General features: G+C 41.8%; 1 protein-coding gene across 17 annotated transcripts in view; it reads right to left on the bottom strand.

The window, feature by feature from the left end:
* nrxn2a (neurexin 2a) overlaps positions 1–17,188 on the bottom strand; it is a 316,441-nt gene extending 299,253 nt beyond the window's left edge. For 6 of the 17 annotated variants that reach the window (XM_057359529.1, XM_057359540.1, XM_057359533.1 and 3 more), the window contains exon 1: positions 16,792–17,179. The gene's annotated coding sequence lies outside the window, so the exon portion shown is untranslated. Of the gene's footprint in view, positions 1–16,791 lie in introns of all 17 variants that reach the window. The other 11 variants (XM_057359532.1, XM_057359535.1, XM_057359537.1 and 8 more) reach the window with 5 other exon arrangements.
* Positions 17,189–17,461: the final 273 nt, after the last annotated feature.

Genomic DNA, 17,461 nt, shown 5'->3' with positions numbered 1-17,461 from the left:
ATTTGCTACCTTGAACGTCTTTGTTTATTACGAAAATGCTTATCTAACTTTTATTCCATATACTGTAAAGTCAAACTGTTAACTCAAGCAACCATTCTTTAACATGTGACATATCACTTTCGTGATTTCTCTGTCTATATGTTAGCATAGATGCTTAGCCAGCAGCACATTGTAATTGTGCTGTGACAAAAATAGACCAAGCAGTCGATTTCATTCGCGTCTGTGAATCTGGCATTGGGACCAAGTTATACATTTTAAAAGAATCAGACAACAGGCAAGCCAACATAAAAGATAACAACAAAGTCAGCCAGTGTCACAGAAAAACAAAGACTCACCGGGAGACGCCGTCCCTTCAGTTGTGTTGTGCGCTTAGATAAGCTGGCCGCATTTGCTAAATTGTCCATGCAAGTTGGCAGATGCCTACATTAGTCAGCTGAGTGATAAATGCTTTTGGGTTCTCTATCTCTATCTTTAGGACAGACTGTGTCTGCGGGCAGGTCCGGCTGAAATTTATGACCACTTTCGATGCCAAAATACCCAGAGGGGCAGACGAAATATCAGAAGACAACATCCTGAGGATACCTCGGTGTTTCCTGTGATAGTTACAAAGAGGCAGGAGTCCGTGTAGCCTTGGCTTTCCTTTGTATCTGACCATCGACCTTCTTTATCATCCGCTCATGTCAATGCTTGTTTTTCTTTTCAGTGTGGCTGAATGCTGTCTAGATGCTTCATCATTTATGTGAAAATATGCACACACGCGTACACACAAGCTTGGGTTTGGGGGTGATATTTCAAAGTATTGCGATATTTTACCTCACAATATTGTATCAATATTTTACGCACTGTATTTTTAATGTGAATCTTTTTGGAGAGAAGAAGGCTGACAGCCATTTAGAGAAGCATCAATGCACATTAAACTACTATTCGCACAAAATCAAACTCACAACAAGCTAAGAATATAATTAAAAACACAACGAAGCACTGAAGTCCAATGCAGAGGAAAATCGAATCAAGTGAGTAAATGCTGCAAAATATTGCAAAGATTCCAAAGACCACCAAAAGAAAAATCATCACTATCAGATCCTAACTCAAAAATCAATATAATATTGCATTGCCGGATCCCTGCCACACACACAAACACAGAGGCGTAATATCCACCACACTGACTCTTTCCTTTCTGAAATGATGGAGTCATTTGTAATTGCCCTCAACTCTGTTCAAGGTACACCAGACCAATAAACCGCCACATATTGCACTCCGATCACGTTTGCGGTGCTTAACGGGGAGCTAATGTAGGAATTAATGAAAGTAGGAACCTTTTCTTTTCTCTTAAAGCATAACATAGAAAAACATGACAACTTGACAGGGCATTAAAGACCGTCAGGTTGTCATAGAGCCGCCTTTCCTTTGTCCAGCAACTACGCGATAGCGTGTGTGGCCAGCTGTCTCCATGGATACAACTCCCCTATGGACATCTTTGTGTACATGCAAAGTGTTGTACACAACATACACCTGTTAAAGTTTTTTCTTTAAAGAACATTTGATCACATTTGGTCACATACTCAGTATAGGGGGCAATTCTCGCTATTAACAAACCGTTAACTATGACTTTTTCCACAATTAACTGTTAATTTGTGGCTTATTAATAGTTAGTAAGGTAGTTATTAGGTTTAGGGATTGGGTAGGATTAGGGATGTAGAGTATGGTCATGCAGAATATGTGCTTTATAAGTACTAATAAACAGCCAATATGTCAATAATAGGTATGCTAATAACAACTAGTTAATAGTGAGAATTGCCCCCTATACTGAAGTGTTACCGAACATTTCAATTCAGACGCTACGAATGGCGAAAAGAAATTGTCAACTGCAGAAGAAAAGAGATGTGTGTGGGAGTTAAGATAGACTGAGCTTCTTTCTCTTTCGCTTCCTGTGAACTCAACCTTGAGAACGTCTCGGCAAAGACAGACCAATCACATTCCGGCTGAGTGTATTAAGAAGAGGGGACTTTCTTTCGCCCTGAGTTTTAATCTCTTCTGTACATGTCAAGTATTGGTTTGTGCTGTGAATTGCCCAGGGAGTCTCTACGCACGAAACCATGACAATCATCCGCGGTGAAAATACACTGGGGCGAAACTTCGGCACAATTATCGGCGCTGGTTAACTTGACCTGACATGACGGCAACGAAAATAATTCTAAGAGAAAAGAGCAGGAAGGGCGGACCCTTAGAGCTCAGACTCTATTTCTCGCCTTGAGACTTTACGAGTGTGTCTATAAACATCTTGAAAACGTTCTCCTAACAGCTTCTCAGGTGACTTACGGTGTGAAAACGTAAACACGGGAACCTTTTACGGAGCAGTTTGTCTGTTTAGGGCTACTGTAGAAACAACATGGTGAATTCCATGCAAGGGGACCCGCAGTGTATGTAGATAGAAATAGCTCATTCTAAGATAATAAAAACATAAGGCTTCATTATATAAGATCTTTATACACCTTTATTTGCTCTCCATTTATTCTCACTGCCATCCAGAAGAAACAATTAAGATATTAAATAGCTCTTTTCTTTTATAATTTTTCTTTTCTATGGGTTGTTTCTCGAACGGGAAATGTAATCTTTCAAAAATACCATCATGCTTGCTTACATCCCAAACCCCTGCAGATTAATCAGAGCTCTCGATTACAGAAAAATCTGTCATCACATCAGCTAACCAGAAATCCACGGGAGAGAAAGAATGATTGTTGGAGAGGTGTCAACGGCACGTCATGACGCAAAGTAAACCTAGTGTTTAAGGGGGAGATGAGTAAACAAATCCATTTCCATGACAAAGGGGTGAAGCAGTGACTCACACGCGATGCGCCAAGTCGTCGTTTGCGTCTACCTCGAAGCCTGCGAGGAATTCGGGGCGCCCTCTACAAAGGGCCTGTTTTGCAGTGCAGATGAGCTCCCTGATGAGTCAATGGTGCCATAAATTAACAGAACAGCACAGATTCCAACTGAGCCACTGCTGTTTCCCCATTCAACTGAAAACTAGCAACAAACACAGAGAGGAAAGAAGAAGAATGGGCAGAGAAAAGGATGAAAGAGAGATTTCAAGTATTTTAAGGTAGCAATTAAAAAAATGAGATTTTTCTTTGAAATCCATCATTTGAATGAAAACCATAACAATTTTTAGGACAACACAGGAAGCACAACATCTCAATAAAGTGCACTATATCATCGCTGTCCTTACAAAACATTGGATGATCAAATTTACTTGAAAAAAACACTATACTTTTAAATGATTGATGATACTCTGTTGTCAACGTTGACAAATACTTTTGAATACTTTTTATTGCTTAGATATTACACAGTGACAAACACAAAGGGTGACTAATAATAATGATTTATGACAAAAATAAAACCACAAAGTACGTAGATTTGAGGTTTCAGAAGGACAGCAGCCATATACAGTCATGTAAAAAAATTAAGAGACCATTTCCGTTTACCGGAATTTCTGCAGGGATTGTGGCAATTCCAGTCCAGTGTCCAGTGAAATTTAAACAGAAACAAACCTCACAAATTACAAAGTCACCAAACAGCTCTTGACCTCTTTGACCAATATTGTTATTTGTTGTCACTAGTTCACATAATGAAACAAAATGATAATTTTACTCAAACATGTACCTAAAAATAGTAAATTCAGAAACGCTAAAAAATCATTTTGGAGTGGTCTCTTATTAATACATATATAAATGTAAAATGTAGGAGCGAAGATAAGCGAGGCGAGGCGAGGCGAAGCGAAGCAAATGAGAAGAATGAGGAGGAGGAGAAATGTTTGTTAAGACCCCAGTGAGAACAGGCTCCTGCTGCTCAGTTCCTGAGCACAGCCAAGAGAGACTCTCAAAGTCTGCTGAAGTGTCTGCTGGAGCTCACCGCAAGGAAGAGGAGAAATCATGAATCAGCCTGTCAGTCAGTGGAATAAAAGGGAAACGAGTGATAGGGAAAAGAGAGGATGAAGAAGTGTGTGCAGGTGCCCAGCGGCGGAGCTCCAGGCCCGCTGAATTAGTTTAATTAGGTATGTGCTCCTGGCTGTCCTTTTTCAGCTCTGCTGCACATGTATTCCCTCTGAAGACTCTACGCCTTCCATCCCCTAATTTTTCCTCCCTCTCCGGGTCGTCCTCTGCCTCTCTTCCTTCCTCTAATCTAATCAGAATTCCTCTTCGCTCTCCATTCCTCTCACAATAGCTCCATCATGAGCCAAATGGGGATTGTAGGGGGAAAACAGCGCTGAGCGTGTTCGATTATATCCGGCTGGTTAACTAGTAAATATGTCTGGGAGAACACAATCAATTTGCTGTCAATGTTTGGCATTGTGGCCCTACGGCCACGGTATACAATGTATACACACTGCAAATGTTCATTAGCCTTATTTTACTAAATCATCATTTATGGGCAGTTGGACAGTGTGAACTCAACAAATCAGCGGACCGTAAAGTTTAATGGATCGTGACGTTTGTTTCTCGCCTCCAGTTTCTTATCAAGTTAAATCAAATCTTAAAGCTGCCATAACACACAGTTTCTGCCAATCTCATATTAATCTTGAGTACCTATAGAGTAGTATTACATACTTTGTATCTTCGAAGAGTATTTGGTTTGGTCACATTTATAAAAGATAGATACAGCTGTACGATTATATCCGGAAAAATACAACCTCCTGGGGGTGTGGGGGGGGGACTAAATCACGAGCACACAATTGCCTACATCATCGCATTATCCCTGCTATTGATTCACTATAAGTTTGTGTGTTTACATTACGCACGTACACGCCGATTGCCAACAAAACACAGACATATGACTTAGTTTCACTTACGGCATGCGGTTTATGTCTGGCATCTTTTAGCACTGGGACCGCTCCATTTATCAGTTTCAAACGATCTGCAAATCCAGCGTTATATCCACTGTTTATATTACATACATCACTGAAATGCCGTGAACAAACAGACACACCTAAACTTCACTATCGCAAGAGTAACGAGCTGCAGCTGTAGGCCCACAGCGCAGCCAATCTTGACGCAGCGCAGCCAATCTTGAGGGTAAGCGGGTCTCGCTCGTCGGTTGGAGCGTGGGCGGGCTATTTCTTTTGCCTTGCTTTTCCGGAAGAGTTGGAATAGAGGATAATAAATAAAAGGAATAGACTTATAAAAAACTTTCCGAAACAAGTTGAAGTGCTGGGGGAGTGTATCAAGCACAGAAATACTACGTCATACAGTACGTCCAACATGTTTTTTGTTGACCATGTTAAGCATAAAAAGCCTGCATGTTTAACATTGTAGTCAGAATGCATGAAACTCCATTGCATGCCCCCTTTAAAGCTGCAGTGTGACATTTCCCATGCACAAGCACAACTAAATAAAAATAAATAATATAAATACTATTTTCAAACAGGTTTTCTGAACACTGAAACCCCCCTTTTTTGTTGAGCTAATGTTGTTTCAGTATGCTAAACAGGATGCTTAAAAAACAGAGCAGAGATCCGCAATGTTTACGCTTTTCTTGGGATTCGCACTACAATTAGTTTTCCAATAGCTGTCTCTGCTTATTAAGCTGAAATGGGAGAAAGTGTTTTAACATTGAACAAAAATTACACACATGACCTTTAAAAGCACATATTATCACCTACAGCAACACATCTCACTTTCAGACGGTTGAAAATAGGATTCGCATGTAATTATTTTAACTATCTGTGAGGACTTTCAAAAACAGCAGCTTTGCTACTTAGTGAATATAACAACATACCTCAAAATTAAAAACCATTTCAAATACATCTGTAAAAAATGTATTTAGCCCGTGCAGAAGGCTAACTTTACTCGTGGTTTATTAAACCATCTAAAAAGATGAAAGATTCTTTGGCTCACTTTTTCATATATAATATTAGTCATATATGTTGGCATCAATAGTCAAGTGCGACTCAAGTTCGAGCCCTGGCTCGTGTTCCTTTCTCAACTTCGATACCCCTTTCTCTCACCCCATAGGATTACCTGTAATCCTCTCACTATCCTGTAAAAAGCTATAAAGGCCAAGAAAAAATTTAAAAACACATAAAATGTTAGATATATTAACAGCTCTTTCCAGCTCTGAATGTGTCTAAGACAGGGATGTACAGTGCAACATATATGTCGCACGTGCTACGGAAAAATCAGTATGTGCGATGAATAAATTTACCAGTGTGAAGTGCGTTTTTTGTTGTGCTTGTTTGTGCGTGACGTTATAATGGCGCACCGTAATTTTACTTTTTTATATTTTTTGCGAGTGAAACTCGTTTTCCGGCTGCATTGAGTCCATATAACTAGATGCGGACTCGCGGACGCAGAATCTTGTTATCATCTGGCTGTTCTGTGTGTCTGAGTGAATGAGCTGCACAGTTTAACGTGCTACAGGAGTGACGCTTGTGGATTTGTCTGCATCTCACTGTATGAGGACATGATGAACTTAATTTCCAGAATTGCTCTGAGAGTTTATTTCACGTGCATTTCACTGTTTGAGTAAAGCTATCGTCAAACACACTGAAACTCAAGCGTCTTTGCAACAAACAGTCAAAATAAAAGTCCCGTTAACCTGAACACTCAGACGAAAAAATTATGTAGTGTACTGTAGTAAAGATTAAAACTAATTCAGGTCAACAAAAAATTATAGGGCCCTAATTTATCCAACTGTATGTAACATTAATGTCCTTTGTCAGTAACCTGCCTATTCATGTGATGAACTGCACCTGCGTATTTTGTTAACAATGACAAAAATATTTTATACTTGTGCTACAACTGTTTGGCCTGTACTACAAAACTTTAAACCTCTGTAGCACGAGTGCTATGTGAAAAAAAAAAGGTAACATACAGCCCTGTAAGAAGAATGTTGGAAAACATTTACCCTGCAAGTTAAGCTGTGCCTTATAGCAGCAGCAAAGAAATGGAAACGTCTGTCAGTGTGTGTGCGTGTGCAAATGTGTGTGTGTGCGCAATAAGAGAGACAGAAAAAGGTAGGAGATGTGAGCAATTTTCCAGGTGCAGGTATTGCAGAATGACTTTATACTTTAAATGCGTGTGCAGGATTTCAACTAGCCCGGTTGGTCTTAAAGGGCCAGTAGGTCAAATTTAGCATTACAAGCAGCACATTAAGACTAGTTAAAGTTTTTTTCAAACCACTGCATTCCTTTTTACTTCTGTTGCTATTCAGCTAGCAGTCTGAACATGAAAAATGCCAAACGCAAACTGACGACACAAACACAGAACTATTGCAATTGGGTACACAACGTTCTGTCATCTGGCCCGAACTTATCTCATGATGTCCTCAGGCCATAGAGCCGTCAGCCCAGCGTGTGCAACCATGTGCGTTACCAGTTGTGACTCTGCGGCAATATTTTTGAATACATTCATAAGTGTGCCACGGGAGATGGGCAGATATTGTTTTTGCAGTTTCGACAACATAAATAAATACAAATGGTAAATCGAAACAGAAAAATGGGAGGAGAAGTGCTGTCATAAAGCCATTCAGAGTTCAGGGAGAAGCAAGATTAACAAACATCAGTTACATCACCCGTGTGCAGACAAATACGCAATTCCACTTTTATTCGAAACAACAAAACGCTTGGTTAAGAGAAAAGCACCTCCCTCTACCATCAACCTCCATTAAGAAAAGTGAAATGCCTTCTGTCAATCTGCCCCAACAGATAAAGCGAACTTCACACCATATCCGCCTGCAGCGTGTATCAAACAATCAAAAAAAGCCCAACCCCAGCAGAAACAGCGTCGCTCTGCAGATAGATTTTTTTCAGCGTGGCATAAATGGCCTTGTAGGCTTTGACTGACTGTCTCTGTGCTTCAGTAGAACGTCACATACTCCATCGGCTACAAAATCAACAGCCACTGCAGGGAACAAAAAAGTATGTGAGATGCTTTTACAGCATGGGGCCACAAGCTCTGACCCGTCTTTCTCTTTAGTTTTGTTATGAGAAGAGGGAATTACGAGAGGACTGGGACACCTTCCGCTGAATCTAATCTATCGGATCTATGAGAACAATGTCATAACTCAGATGAGTGGGCCCAGCCAGCCTCCAGTGGCCCCCAGGGACCTTCCGTCTTAATTTATGGTGGATGTAGCAACAATCAAAGGCGAAATCACTCTAATGTTACAATCACTCTAATGTTTGCAACAAACAAGGGGTCGAGATTTCAATGGTTAGGCAAGATTTCACAGCAATACACATATAACTTTTTGTCATTTTCTGGCTATGACTTCTTTGATGCTCTTAATCCCACAATTGGATTTTGAAACTTGATTTCACAGACAGGGTCAAATATACAGCTAAGAGACCATTTTGAAGTCATTTTCAGTTTTTTCTAAATTAGTATTATAGGTATGTGTTTAGGTAAATGATCATTTTTGTTTCATTCTGTGAACTACCAACAATAGTTCTCCCAAACTTCAAATAAAAATATTGTTTCTATCTGCACAGAAAACTGAAGAAATAGATCAAAATAACAGAAAGATGCTCTGTATTTTTTAGAACTCGAATGCTGCAAAGAAACCACGATTTTTATCACAGTTTTCATGTGTCTTGTAATGCTGTCAGTCTTTCACATTGCTGGATGACTTTATGTCACTCCTGAGGTTTGATTTTGTTGAAATTCAACAGACCGGCCACAATATCTGAAGAACATCTGAGAAATGTTGATTAAATGAAAATTTGATATAGTCTCTTATATATTATAGCGATCTAAGTCACTGCTTTTCCATTTTCAAATGAAACTTTTATTTTGTAATAAAAACAATACCATAATAATATTTTTCTTTACGTATGCTTTTTTATCTCAGTCCTTGGCATCAACAGAACAGGCAACTACAGCTCTTAGAAATCTCGTTCACACTCAAGTCCCTCATTAGCGCTATTAGGTTGTTACATAAACTCGTGGCCTGTGTGCAGCACTGAGGGACAAAAGAGTGAGGCGATGAAGTGCCAGTGTGTTGTATGCTGTGCTTGTAGCAGAACCAGCCTGCAGCTGAGCGCCGCAGCTGTCACCCGGGAGATCTACCATACATCCGTGACTGATAACCGAGGGGCTTCAACGTCACGCGTACATGCAACACGGACCTCGGCAAGATGTGCCGCCGCCAAACTGTTGAAGAAAGAGAAAATAGTCTTTTTTTGTCTTGTTTGCAACACTACAAGCTACGCTTGCACCCGAGGCCCAATGTGTTTTCTACCCTCCTGCTGGGATCTTAATTTGTTTAGCTAAAATGCTAAATCACAACTTACATGCTTAAGGTTACTAATTAATAATAGGGACCTTCTTTGGGAATTAATTGTTACACTTCTCTGGAGAATAAAAGATCCGGCTACGCTGCTAATAAACACAATCTGCGTCTCACAGTCGTCTTCAGTTTAATTAGGTCACTTTTTGTCATATAGCTGAATGAATCCTGCCATTCCAGCAGTGGACACAGTACTAATACGATCAGGGCTTTTGCTAATTGGAGCACTGCGAGTCACATGGCCGTGTCTGGAAGCATGCTGACAAATCGTTGGCAATCACTTTAACAAAGGGAAGCCATTTTGCATATATCAACATCAGATTTAACACAACATAGAAGATGGATGCTGGCTGGGTGACATTTACTGAAGAGCAGGACGCACAACAAAGTCTGTTAAATGGTTAGATCAAGCAAAAAATCTGATGCGGGGGCGATGGCTGCCCCCTTTGGCCACCGGGTGCAGCTTGCGCCCGGCTATGGGAGGACAGCAGGCAACCAGAAACCACCTCCGGATCTGTGCAGATCTCTCCCCCGGGGCTCGGCCGGGCCAGCGGAGAGGCAATGAGGACAAATGAGTGTGCTGCTGAGCTGACATCAGGCTGGCATGGGGACGAGGGAATCGTGTGACCGAAGCGTGGCCTGGAGACGGGCCAGTTGTTGCTGGCGCATCAGCGGGCTGCTGCTACTCTCCGCGCCATGACGGATGGCCGGGCAGACAGCTGTTTAACATCACGAGATTTACAGCCCTCTCGTAGCAGCCGTCAGTCCAGCAGCTATCAGCCTGAAGTAAATCTCCTGTCCCCTGCCTTACAGAGACGAGCATGAACAGAGGAGGCACTAGTGTGATCGGCTGTTAATCACCTGACCTCTATTGTTCTGCCATAACCGTGGATCCTCCTGCCCCTCTTTCACTCTCACCTGCATTACTTTCTCTTTACCTTCTCTCACCCTCTCTCTCTCCATCTCTTTGTAATCCATATGCCCCCTGTGTGATGCTGGGAGGTCAGTGGGTGCGAGGGGGTGGATCGGCAGTGGATGCCGCATCGTAAGGTTACGTGATCCAGAGGCTGGTGGGAGCACACGCAGGAAAATACTTCCGCGCTGCTGGAGCTGCACACATACACGCATGCACACAAGGACATACAAAGCCATTGGACCAGGAATGAGCATAGCAACAACAAGTTATGTTGTTTGTAGGATTAGTCTTTGTATTCTTAGGCATATTCTTCCGACCTTTCTGTGGGGTTGCTACGAGATGGTACCACAAGCAAATACAATTCTGATTGCGTGTATGTGAGTGTTGACTAGGTCTGGGGGTTTAAAAATATCAGATCGCAAGAAAAAAACATCAGATAGCAAGAAAAAACGATATAATGAATGTGCCAACACAAACGCTTTATACAATATAGTATAATGTAAAGTAGCTATGCCTAAATTGATGCCAAACTTAATCTTTTAACACATCTCATTAAATAATCTTTTGCTTTGTATCCATCAGAAAAAAAATCAAACAAGCCAATAAAATTCAAGCCAATGTACTAACTATACTATAGGTGTAACAACAAAGAGGAACCACAAGTATACAGGGCTCAACAATAAGGACTACATGATGGCCTGGGGCCAGCATGGAAGGCCCTCGGGCCAGCTGACAGAACTGTCACTTTCCCAATCCGGCCAGTGCTGTATAGCCACGAAAGTTTATAATTCGCACATTTTAAGCCTTACCTATTTAAATATTCTCAAGAAGACGCAAAAGAGAACTCGAATAGGTTTGAGATATGTAAACAACCCGAAAGCCGCATCTTGGACAATGTGTAAACACTAAATTGAGTTCTTTTTAGGGCTGTGCATGCAAAAAGATTGTGATACCTCTACTATAGATAATTATTTTTAAATCATGTCATATACATATGGCCAAAAGTAAGTGGAAGCGAGCATGGCGAAAAATATAAGAACGCTTGGAGCTCTCAGAGCTGATGTGTGGGTGTGCTTTGGTTTTCAAAATAAGTAATTGAGTAATGAGTTATATAAAATAATGGTGTTTGTAAGCTACAAGCCATGTCATGACACAAGTCACTTGGCTACTGCAGTGCATTAGACTAAAAGTTTATTAAGAAAAGTAACAATGACATTTATTGTGCTTTCACGGATGTGACACCAGCGCATTTACAGCACGGATGAACCAGAGGTTTTATACTGCACATGTTCAGTGTTTTAACTGTAATGCACCACAACAGCCAAGTGACTTGCGTGAGCCACCTTATTCCCCTGTGCTACCCACTTGAGGGGCGCAATCCACAGTTTGAGAACCCAAACCTCTGATCTAAAGGTCCATGCATCACACATCATGGCCGCTCTGCAGAGGTAAGGGATGTTTTTACACTTATCCTTACAGAAAACCCCCGCTGGTGCACAGCATGTTGTATTTCTAGCTCTACTTTTTACATTTTCTATTTAAAGTATTGCAATATATCGTAAATGTGTATCGTATATACATAGCAATATATTGTACAGTGACCCATCTATCGTTATATTGCCCAACTGGGCAAGTAGACAAAGTCCTTAGAGCTGAGCCCTGAGTATATATATATATATATATATATATATATATATATATGGGACATGTGTGTTTGCATGTACATATATTGTAATATAAATATATAACACATAATATAAATAACAAGACTTTAGTCATACTGTTCACCTCCAATTCTTTCAAAAAAAAAAGCATGGAAGAATTTAGGCCATAACATCACTAATACATTGCATATGCAAAACTATGGAAACCTAACCTCTTTAAAGCCATGTGCTATAAAACTATGCAAATAGAGTGTAAACAGAGCATGGATACGGTGGAGAGGGGTGGAGATGTGATGTAAACTGCAGGGAAGGTCACATGACCTTGTGCACCATTTAAAAGACAACAGGACTGCCAGGTCACACATGGAGAATATACTCCACTCGCATCTGCCCACCCCTCCCACTCTCGCTGGCATCTGGCTCTTTCTCCTACTCTGTAATGCCAGGTAATTACCCACCCTATCTGTTGCAGCTTACCCGTTCTACCTACTCTCCAAACATTCAGGAAAAGCAGTGGGCTCCTTTAATTATCTGCTTTCTAAATCACTCTGGAACTCATCCAACTCTATCCCCCCGGACCGCCTCAAAATAAATCAGGGATTCATACCAAAACCAGCCACGCTTGTGTCCACAGTGCAGCATAACAGTACATGTTGTAGGCTGCGCTGCTTATGTCGAGTGCTGCGGTTCAAGCAACACAATGTAATCTGCAGCTTTACAGGCTGCCTCGGCGACCGGTGCGTCTGACCCGGACCTCTTCTAATGATAAGTGCCAAAGCGGCCGTAATCACTAGTTTTGCACCACTGTGCACTGTGTTTCAATGACCTGAGGTCCATTAACAATTTATTTGGGTTAGCAAGTAAAGTTCATCCAATTCCAACAAGCAAAATGGAAAATAGGGTAAGAAAAACTTCCCTGGAGGTGGAAACAGACACGAGGATCTCAACGATGACCTTTTTCCCAACTTATCATCATCTGGGGAAGTGATCCTACTGTTTTCTTTTATTTTTTGCTTTTGCTCTTGCTGGCACTGGGACTGAGTCATGTGTCAGCCTGAATTAAAAGCTGCGTGGCACTCCAGGCCATGCATGGCCCAAAGAGAGTCACTGTATTTGAGTGTGTGAAAGAACTGTGTATGCGTGACCTTGGACCTCGAGAGTGGGGGTATGAGGAGAGAACGGTGTGTGGTCCTTAGTGTGTGTATTGTGTTGTACACACAGCAGCATCAACACCTAGACCCGTTCTCCACCCTCTAATTGGTATCCCACTTTGCCTTGGAATATAAAACTACATACACAGTGTCTGAACAAGAGTCTGGGCTGATTTCTAGACCCCCTAGTGATTTTAGAGACACAAGAAATTAGCTGTGAGCTCACAGAGACGCAGTCATGTGACTCTCTTCAGTGCAAGAACTGTTCCTTGATGCTATTCCTTAATCATGAATACTGCACAACATGGGACAAGAACAAATATGTGAGCTCTACCAGCACTAACACGCAAAGTCTTCTTCCCAGACATCAGTGAGATGCTCTGAAGCAGTGGATGTCTGGGCCTCCCTCAGGGTGGATCATCCCTTCTCCCACCGCAGCATCAATAGACAGGCGTCTGCACTGAGAGACGGAGACACATCCAACTGTACATGTACTGCACATCAACGAACGGTCCACGCAAGCACTGCTGAGGAGTGAGACAGCCAAATAGCAAGAGTCTGGCAAGTGAGTCAGAAAGCAAACAGAGACAGGGCTTGATGGTTTCAGCAGCTCTTTTTAGTATGTGTTTCTGTGTCAGTGGATGTGGATGTGAAAACTAAAAATTCTGTCATCATTTACCCACCCTGTTCATTTCAAACATGCTTTCTTCAGCAGAACACAAAAGAAGATATTTTGATGAATGTTGTTAACTGGCCTCCATTGACTATAGTTTTGTGTCCATACAATAGAAGGGAATGGGAACCAGTGCTGTTTGATAACAAACTTTCTTCAAAATATCTTCTTTTGTGTTCTGCGAAAGAAAAAAAGTCATAAAGGTTTAAAATGACAAGAGGGTAAGTAAATGATGACAGAATTTTTATTTTTGGGTGAACTAGCCATTTAAAACTTCTAAAAATGACTTGAGAGAGCCCAAAAAGCAAAGTCATGCTGCATGCCTTCCTGCTGTTTTATGTTTATCTGGCATTAATAATTAAAGATGTGCAAAACTACTTATTTATTCAAAATTGACCAGTCGGGGGTTTACCTGAACAACTTGTCGGCTAGTTTTGAGTTGACCTGATCCTGTGTTTCTGGGGGAGCTGACATAAGACGGCATCCAAAAAACACTAAACAGAGCAAAAGGGAATAGAATGCAGGGTTCTCTAGATGTGGTTTTAAAAATGCAGTTATTTTTAACTTGACACCCCATTTTAAAGCACAATGCTCATGGCAGGACACTCAGAAAAACACAGCGAAGACATCCATCAGCACATGTGTGTCTGTGGCAGCTCTAAGAGAAAACCGCAATTTTTCAAAAAGAATTTTATGCAAATTGTCTAACAGCTAAAGCACAGCACGCCGTCAGCACGCTAATTAAAGCGCTGTCACAAACTATTAAAAAAATGTAGAAATGATCTACAAAAACAAATCGACTAATCACAAGGATGCATTCATATTAATAGTTAAAGAATAGTATAGCTTCTCATGGAGCTATAGGTCTAATTCAGCACAATATTAATGGAAGTCAACGAGAGACGGTGTTATGATAAATTTACATCAACCTAACTGCAAAATGCTTAAACAATAAAGAAACACGAATAATCTGTCAGATCACTGTACACGCCAAATTCAACAATGCTCATTGTGACATTTCCCTTACAGCAGATCCTCATGCAGGGATGCCAAAGGACAACACAGAAGGACGAAGAACAAAGAAAAAGACTCGAACAGACCAGCCAGTCAACCGTTCTCTACAAAAAAGAGGGGGATGGGGGACCACCTTTGAAAATCACCTGTCCATCAGGAAAGCCACCAGCCTCCATTCCCCTCCCGTCATGATATCTCCAAGCCCCAAGACAACCGGCCAGCGATACTCCTTATCAGCTGGTGAGATGAGATTTAGGGCTAACACTCACGGGAGGCTATCGATAATGTTACTCCCCCTTCTGACTTTCTCTCATTTTCTTGAGGTGGGACCCGCCTCGCCTGGCCAAATCCAAACCGCCACCATGACAGCGACTGCTAAAATGATTTAAAAGCAATCTTGCACTGTGACATCTACCTTGTTCAAGCTACAGATGAATAAGATGAGCCATGGAAAAACCAGACGCGGGCCTTGCCTTTGGATATCCTACTTGGAAAATCCCCTTCTTTTGCTACTGCTACCCCGATGGCAAGCTAGGTCAAGCTCCTGGTGATGGGTTCTGATGTTGTTTTGACATCCATGCTGCTGCATAGCTGAATGAATAATCGATGGGGCTTGAACACAAAAGACATTTGATTTTTCCCCCCTTTTTTACATTTTTAAAATTGCTCATGAAACTTTCATGGTTTATAGGTACAAAGCAGGAAACAGCACAGAGCGCATGGCATGTTCAAAGCAGCGCTTTCCATTACTGACCCATATCGCCAGAGCTAGGGATTATTTACTGGTCTTCATACACAGAGAAAAGCCTGCTTCATCCTTCTTTTACTTTTTTATAGCTTAGCAAATGGTTGCATAAACTGTCTAACGTAACCTATTACGCTGACGGACAGCACCTATTATGTGATATTGATCGCTCGAGCCTTTCAAGAATGCCATTCTCGTCAATTTGATAAACCAGCGAAGTGAAGTTTGCCTAGAACAAGTCTCAGTCATAAACTTTATGGACATAAGTCAGGCCTGAATATTGCCTGTGTTTATCAAGACTGCTTGACTGATTCACCTCAGCAGTTACCCACACAAGGGACTCATAAGCAATTAGTGGTGTTAATCATATACTAATAATAAACAGTGAATTTAATTAAATCAATGATGTATTGTCACCCAAAGTATGTGCTACTGGATGTTTTCACACCACGGCCAGGAAAGATTTATATTACACCGCTCACAATCAAGCTGTCCCCAGTTGTTCATTGCCAACTGCCCTGCCACAGAACAGTTGGTGACGGAGCTAATAGAGGGTTGCAGTACATGGCAACAGCAAAAGAGACAACAGATGTTCACGAAGCCGATGTGAAGGAATAAAAAGAAGTGATGAGTTCATTCTATAAAGAATCTTCGTCAAGAATTACATTCGTCATGGTTCTTCAACATACGGAGGGCACCCCCTAAGCCTGTGCGAACGTCACGTTAACGTAAAATTAATGCAATATTTTAATACGACTTGCACCACATAAAGGTATTTTTTATCAAACTTAATCTTAATCGTGTTTAAAAGAGACGGAGCATTTTCTAAACACTCTTACAGGCCCCGACCGTCATTTTCATAAATCATAAAAATAATACACGGAATTTAATCTGACTGTATGTTTACACGAAGCCCCTCGTCCTTTGTGAACTTGCGTAAAGGGTCAGGTAAACACCCTCCAAAATGTGTTCAACGTAAATTTCAACAACCAGTTAAGGGATGAAATAGCCCCTTATGCGAACAAAAGGCTGTTTTATTCCCGTGGCTTTTCTATTTCTCTCTCGTACATCTAAGAGCCGCACATGGCTCGACTCGAATGGGGGCAAATCAATACACACAGCGGCCGTTATAACGCTCCGCTGGTACGCAGGTGTTCAAAACCATCACGAATAGTAATATAACTAAAGCAATACTTCCGTGGGTGTCCACATACGCGATACGATCTTCCCTTGCGAGTCTACAGCATCCTTCCACGTCCCCTGTCCTGCACATCACCTGCGTTTCTGAAAACAAATGTTTTGATGACAAAAGCATCCGCAGAGACGCAAAGAAGTGCTCTTACCTTCTTTTTCCTGACTAAATATCTCAGCCTCGGTAAAGTCGGTGCGCTTTATCCACACTTCTCAGTGGGAATTATTCGTTTGTCTTGTGTAGCCTATAGTCCAGAGAAGAAATATGCGGCGCTAGCACTCCCCTTCCCCCGGCGTGTAGACGAAGGCTCTGTGTGTGCGCGCGCGCGCGAGTCGAGCCACTGCACCTGCACGCCCGTATGATACGATACAGCAAATCTGCTGCGCGATGCCCTCTCTCCCGGTACTCCCTCCCGGTCCTCCCTCCCTTTTCCAATAGTGGTTTATGGGCGCGAAATGAGGGCGCGGTCAGTGGAACACCTCAGCGAGCATCCCACCCGAGCACATCGCCTTCCAGCCTCACGATGACTGCGGCATGGATGCCTCAATGTGACTTACTTTATAAAAATCTGGACCACAGGCAATGGTCAGCAACTGCATCTCATCCATCCCCCATACTCTCCCTTAATCCGTTTAGGGTAAACGGTGACTGAAATTTGAGGAGAACTGGTGGTTTTTAACCGACGTTCGTTTTAGCCAGCGCGAGATTGCCGCCTTTTAATTGGGAATCGGTGTTAATCTGCTGTCATTAAGTGTTTTAAAGGATGAACGTGTCACCGGGGAAAACAAATGTTTGCGGGGTCAAGTTTAACAATGAGCACT

This window comes from Triplophysa rosa, linkage group LG19, assembly GCF_024868665.1.
Source record: "Triplophysa rosa linkage group LG19, Trosa_1v2, whole genome shotgun sequence".
NCBI lineage: Eukaryota > Metazoa > Chordata > Actinopteri > Cypriniformes > Nemacheilidae > Triplophysa > Triplophysa rosa.
Note: the sequence above shows the minus strand (reverse complement) of the source record. Positions and strands in the feature narration are given on the sequence as shown.